This window comes from Triturus cristatus, chromosome 5_2 (genome assembly GCF_964204655.1).
Source record: "Triturus cristatus chromosome 5_2, aTriCri1.1, whole genome shotgun sequence".
NCBI classification, from domain to species: domain Eukaryota; kingdom Metazoa; phylum Chordata; class Amphibia; order Caudata; family Salamandridae; genus Triturus; species Triturus cristatus.
Window position 1 is genome coordinate 410,389,922 of NC_140588.1, and position 6,485 is coordinate 410,396,406.

Consider the following 6,485-nt stretch of genomic DNA (forward strand, 5'->3'; position numbering starts at 1 on the left):
AGAGTACGCTATTTTTAATTATTTCATTTAAATATTAATTTGGGTAGTGTTTTACGTTGAACCTTTTATTTAAATTTCATTTTCATGTTTTTGGTGGTATAGTAATACAGGTGTTTCTTGTCAAGTGCTGTTTACTTTTTTGGGATGTACAATTCATTATTTGATTATGGGAGGGTGGGGCATGTTTTTTAGTGAATCTGCTTTTGTCGGACTGTTTATTGTTTTCCGGATGTCACGGTAGGCGGAACAGAGCTACAAACAGGTAAGTGAAATTTTTGTATACGTTTAATGTTCTTTTGACGATTAATTTGGATGTAAATATAATGTCCATGTATTTTTGCTAATTGTCTGTTATTTGTCGGTTTTCGTAGTGTTTTTTATCTTTTTTGAAATTGTGAGTAGCGTCGTCTCAAGGTAAGTTACAGGTCTACCCTGGCCCTTAGCGTTGTTCGGTAGCGTTGTATATGGAATACTTTGCCCAGGATGTATGCTGTTTCCATCCGGGTTTTAGTTAAGTTATCTTGCCTATGTTTGTTAACTAACTCTTTTTTTTTTTTTTTTTTTTCTGTTTGTTTACAGGGCTTCCCCGGTTTGTTCCGTTCCGGTGCAGCATCATACATTGAGCGCTTTTGTGAGGCGAAGGCTTCCCGAAGCAGTATGGTAAGCGATGTTTTATGTTTGTTATTATTTTGTTGTTTGCTTGCTTTTTATCTAACTTTGTCTTTGTTTCTTTGTTACAGGGCTTTCCCGGTGCTTCCCCCGGTTTGTTTCGTTCTGGTGCAGCGTCGTACATGGAGCGCTTTCCCCGGTATGTATGGTGCTGTTTGCGGGACTTAGGTAAGGCATCCTCTGTTTTGTAACTGTTTTTTTCTGTTTGTTTACAGGGCTTCCCCGGTGTGTTCCGTTCCGGTGCAGCGTCGTACATGGAGCGCTTTTCCCGGTATGTATGGTGCTGTTTGCGGGTCTTAGATAAGGCATATTTTAAGTTTTGTAACTGTTTTTCGGTTTGTTTGCAGGGCTTCAGCGGTCTCTGCCGTTCCTGTGCTGTCATACCTTCTGCTTTTAAGTAAGAGTACGCTATTTTTAATTATTTCATTTAAATATTGATTTGGGTAGTGTTTTACGTTGAACCTTTTATTTAATTTTCTTTGTTTTTGGTGGTATAGTAATACAGGTGTTTCTTGTCAAGTGCTGTTTACTTTTTTGGGATGTACAATTCATTATTTGATTATGGGAGAGTGGGGCATGTTTTTTAGTGAATCTGCTTTTGTCGGACTGTTTATTGTTTTCCGGATGTCACAGTAGGCGGAACAGAGCTACAAACAGGTAAGTGAAATTTTTGTATACGTTTAATGTTCTTTTGACGATTAATTTGGATGTAAATATAATGTCCATGTAGTTTTGCTAATTGTCTGTTATTTGTCGGTTTTCGTAGTGTTTATCTTTTTTGAAATTGTGAGTAGCGTTGTCTCAAGGTTAGTTACAGGTCTACCCTGGCCCTTAGCGTTGTTAGGTAGCGTTGTATATGGAATACTTTGCCCTGGATGTATGCTGTATCCATCCGGGTTTTAGGTAAGTTATCTTGCCTATGTTTGGTAACTAACTCTTTTTTTTTTTTTCTGTTTGTTTACAGGGCTTCCCCGGTGTGTTCCGTTCCGGTGCAGCGTCGGACATGGAGCGCTTTTCCTGGTATGTATGGTGCTGTTTGCGGGACTTGGGTAAGACCTTCTCTATGTTTTGTAACTAACTCTTTTTGTTCGTTTTTTTTTTTTTTTTTTTTTTACAGGGCTTCCCCGGTCCGTGGCATTTCCCTGCAGCGTCGTACCTTCTTCTTTAAGGTAAGAGGAAACTATTCTAATATTTTGATTTATAAAATTCTTTTTTGTAATCTTTGATTATTAAACTTTAATTGTGTATTTGAAGAATTGATTTAGAGTAATACAGGTGTTTCTTTACGAAAGTACTGTCACGTGTATTTTGTGTGAGATGCATTATTTGAATACGTGAGGGTGGGGCACGTATTTTTATTGAATCTGCTGTAGTCGGAGTGTGACATTGGTTTCCGGATCTCACGGCAGGCGGTACGCAATTACAAGCAGGTAAGTGCAATCTTTTGTATAGTTTTTATGTTTTGGGAATTAATTGTAATGTGTACTTAATATGTTAAAGTTCGCTTGTTGATAAATGCTTCTTATTTAGCGATGCTGTTCGTATAGTAACTGTTTTTTATTATTATGGGTTGTCTCATGCCCTTTGTTTAATTGTAATACAAGTGTTTCTGGACGAAAGTGCTGTTATATGCATTTTGTGTGGGAATCATTATTTGATTACGGGCGGGTGGGGCACGTTTCTTTATTGAATCTGCTGTTGTCGTGTGTCGTTGGCTTTCGGATGTCACGGTAGGCGCAACGAAGTACCAAACAGGTAAGTGAGATTTATGTAGACGTTTTCATTTCTTTTTATTATTAATTTTAATGTGTACATATTATGTCTAGGTTTCTCGCTTGTGGCAAAGTGTTTGTTTTTTATTGATACTGTTATTGTTTAGATGTTTTTTCTTATTAGGTGTTGCCTCGTGTTTGTTTGATTGTAAGACAGGTGTTCTTGACAAAAGTGCTATTACATGTATTTTGTGTGGGGTTCAGTATTTGATTAAGGGAGGGTTGGGCACGTTTTTTATTGCAAACTGCTGTTGTCCTACTGTTTTATTGGTTGCCGGATGTCACGGTAGGCGGAACGCAGCTAAAAATAGGTAAGTGGAATTCTTATATACGTTCTTTTTGCAATGAATTTTAATGTGATTTTAATGCTTCTATGTATTTGCATTGTATATAAATGTTTATCAATACTGTTTTTGTCGATCTATTTAATTAGTGATTGTTGGGTCTCAGGCTGTTTGTTTGATAGTAATACAGGTGTTTCGTAACAAAAGTACTGCCACGTGTATTTTGTGTGGAATTCATTATGTGATTGTGAGGGTGGGGCGCGTTTTTTTATTGAATCTGCTGTTGTCGGAGTGTGACATTGGTTTCCAGATCGCACGGTAGGCGGAACGCAGCTACAAACAGGTAAGTGGAATTCTTTTATACGTTTTATGTTCTTTTTGCAATTACTTTTAATGCGATTATAATGCTTCCTCTAGAATTCCTCTCTGTATGTTTTTTTATTTGTATGCTTCTAAAAAGGTGCCTGAGTGGAAATGCCTCTATACATTACTGCCTCTTAAAATACTGAGTAAATCTTAGTATGCAGGTAATTCAGAATAAGTGGCTCTGTTTTTAACTGGTACTCTATGCTAAAAGCCTTCTATACATAGGTTGCTATAGCCGACATATGTTAGACTCTGTTTCTAAGCAAAAACACTAAGTCTCACATTTAAAACACATTTAACTATTAACTTAGAAATAGCAAGACAGTTTCTTACAATCTTTTAAATGCATAAACGCAATGTCATAAGCAATATCAATAGCTCTAACTTTACCAATGCCTAGACCATTGCATTGTAAATGCTTGTTTGCAAAGTGCCCAGCTATAGATTTTGAACCCTAGCACTGCCAGCGCCTATGAAAACCTAGCAAAAATACATTTTTGAAAACTAGACACCCAGGGGAATCCAGGATGGGGTGACTTGTCTGGCTCTCACCAGGTTGTTACCCAGAATACCTTGCAAACCTCAACTTTGTCAAAAAAACAAATATTCCTCATTTCAGTGGTGGAAAATCCTGGAATCTGCATGGATCCACAAAATTCCACCCACACTGCATTCCCTAAAGTCTTCCGCGAAAAATGGTACCTCACTCGGGTGGGTCAGGTACCCGCGGCAGGCAAGGGCCCAAAACGTATTGAGGAGAAATCAAAATTACCTATCGCAAAACAACCTGGTTTTGCAAGGGGGGTGGGGGTGGGGGGGTCACATGGGTTTATGGCCCCAGGCTCAGCGGCCACCTTGGGAAACTATCAAACCCACACATTTCTGAAAACTAGATACCCGGGGGAGTCCAGCGAAGTATGGCTTGCGTGGATCCCCCAATGTTTTCCTACCCAGAATCACCTGCAAACTTCAAATTTATTTGAAAAAGCAAATTTTCCACATTTTTGTGTGGAATCACTGTGCTGGCACAAATGTCCTACCCCAGTGTTCCTTTCAGTCTCCAAGTAAAATTATACCTCACTTGTGTGGGTGGGGCAAGGGCCTGTGACTGTGAAGAGCCAAAAACATAGGGATTAAGGGTATAACACCGAGAATTGTAAGCGCCACATTTTTTAGAATACATCTTAGCCAATTCTGCATTGGACACCCACACAAGTGAGGTATCATTTTACTCGGGAGATTGAGGGTAAAACTTCAGGCTTTAGGACATTTGTGTCGACACGGTGATTCACACAAATGTGAAAGTTTTTTTTTTTTCTTTTCGAGCTGATTTTGTTCTGGTTAGGAAAATGTTGGGACGTCTAAGTCATACCTCACTGTACTCGCCCGGATGTCTAGCTTTCAAAAATGTGTTGGTTTGGTAGTCTCCCAAGATGGCCGCCGAGCCCGGGGCCAAAAACCCAGGTGACCCAGTTGCAAAACCAGGTTTTTGTGATGGGTATTTTTGATGTGTCCTCAATATGTTTTGGGCCCTTGCCCCACGTCAGTGAGGTACCATTTTTATCGGGACACCTGGGGAAACTCTGGGTGGTAGGAAATGTATGGATCCATGCAGATTCCTGAACTTAACCACACAGAAGGTTGAGAATTTTAATTTTTTTCATCTAAGTTAGAGTTTTGCAGCGGATTCTGGGTAGGAAAACGTTGAGGGGTCCTGGTAAGCCATACCTTGCGAGACTCCCTCGGGTGTCTAGTTTTGAGAAATGTATAGGTATGCTAGGTTTTCCTAGGTGCCGGCAGAGCTAGGGTTCAAAATCTACAGCTATGCACGTTGCAAAAAGTCTGTTTTCCCTGGAAAAATGTGGTGTCCACGTTGTGTTTTGGGCTCTTTCCTGTCGCGGGCACTAGGCCTACCCACACTAGTGAGGTACCATTTTTCTCGGAAGACTTTGGGGAATGTGGGGTGGGTGGAATTTTGTGCATCCGCAGAGATTCCAGAACATTCCACCACAGAAATGAGATGTTTTTTTGACAGTTTGAGGTTTGCAAAGGATTCTGGGTAATAGAACATGATGAGAGCCAGACAAGTTGCCCCATCCTGTATTCCCCTGGGTGTCTGTTTTTAAAAAATGTATAGGTTTCCTAGGTTTTCTTGGGTGCCAGTTGCGCTAGGACCCAAAATGCGCAGGTAGGCACATTCTCCAAAGAAGTCTGTGCCTAGTGGGCTTTCTGCCGCCCTGGGAATGGGGGAAATCTATGCTATTGCCCCAATATGTCCCCAAGGGGGGAAAAAGACATAGTTACTTTTTTGGGTGAGTGGTAACATTGGTATACCCATTCTGGGCAGCCCCTCCCCTATGTATAAAAAAAGCCAGCACAATCACTGGCGTCTAGGAGATCAGGGGCTACTGCCCCATCTGCCTGGGGTGAGGGGTGGCAGAAAGACTGGTAATTTTGAGGGTGTGGACATTGGCATGCCCATTCTGGACAGCCCCCACCAATGTATAAAAAAACAAAACAAATCTCTGCTGCCTTGTGGGCTTTCTGCCCCTGGCCCCCCCCCCCCATGTGGGGCAGATTAGGGGGTACTGCCTCATTTGCCTCGTGGGGAGGGGCATAAAGACTGGCATTTTTTTGGGGTGGTGGGGGCATTGGCTTGCCTATTCTGGGCAGTACCCACCCCAACTTGTATAAAAAAAAAACCCTGGTGCCTAGTGGGCTTTCTGCTCCCCAGGGGGCAGATAAGGGGCTATTGCCCAATCTGCCTCCTAGGGGGGGGGGGGCACAAAGACTGTAAACAAATTGTTTTTTGGGGGTAGGGGCATTGGCATGCCCATTCTGGGCAGCTCCCACCCAAATTTGATAAAAAAAAGTCCCTGGGGCCTAGTGGCCTTTGATCAATGGCTATTGTCCCATCTGCCTCGTGGGTAGGGGGCAGAACGTCTTATGCCTTCTTTGGGGGGATAGGGTGGGGGCATTGGCATACCCATTCTGCGCAGCCCCCTCCCCTGGCCTATAAAAAAAAAATCTCAGACTTCTAGGGTTCTTTCTGTCCCGGGGGGGGAGCAGATTGGGGTCTATTGCCCCCGGGAGGGCAGAAAGGCTGTCTGGCAAAATTATATGGGGGAGCAAAAACCCTTGCCCAAGAGTTCACTACACCCTCCCTGGTGGCTAGTGGTTGGATCCTCATGCAGGGATCCAATATTTCCATTGATACTCATCTTTTCGGTGCTGGGGGGGTGGGGGGGCTGACGTAGCCCCACAAGCCCTGAAACTGTGAAACCGTTTCGTTTTCATTGGAAGGACAGCTCGCCATGTGCTCGATCGTCATTGCAATGAAAACCCTAACCATACTTTAGGAGGCTGAGGAAGCTCTTTCAGAGGGATTTTTTTT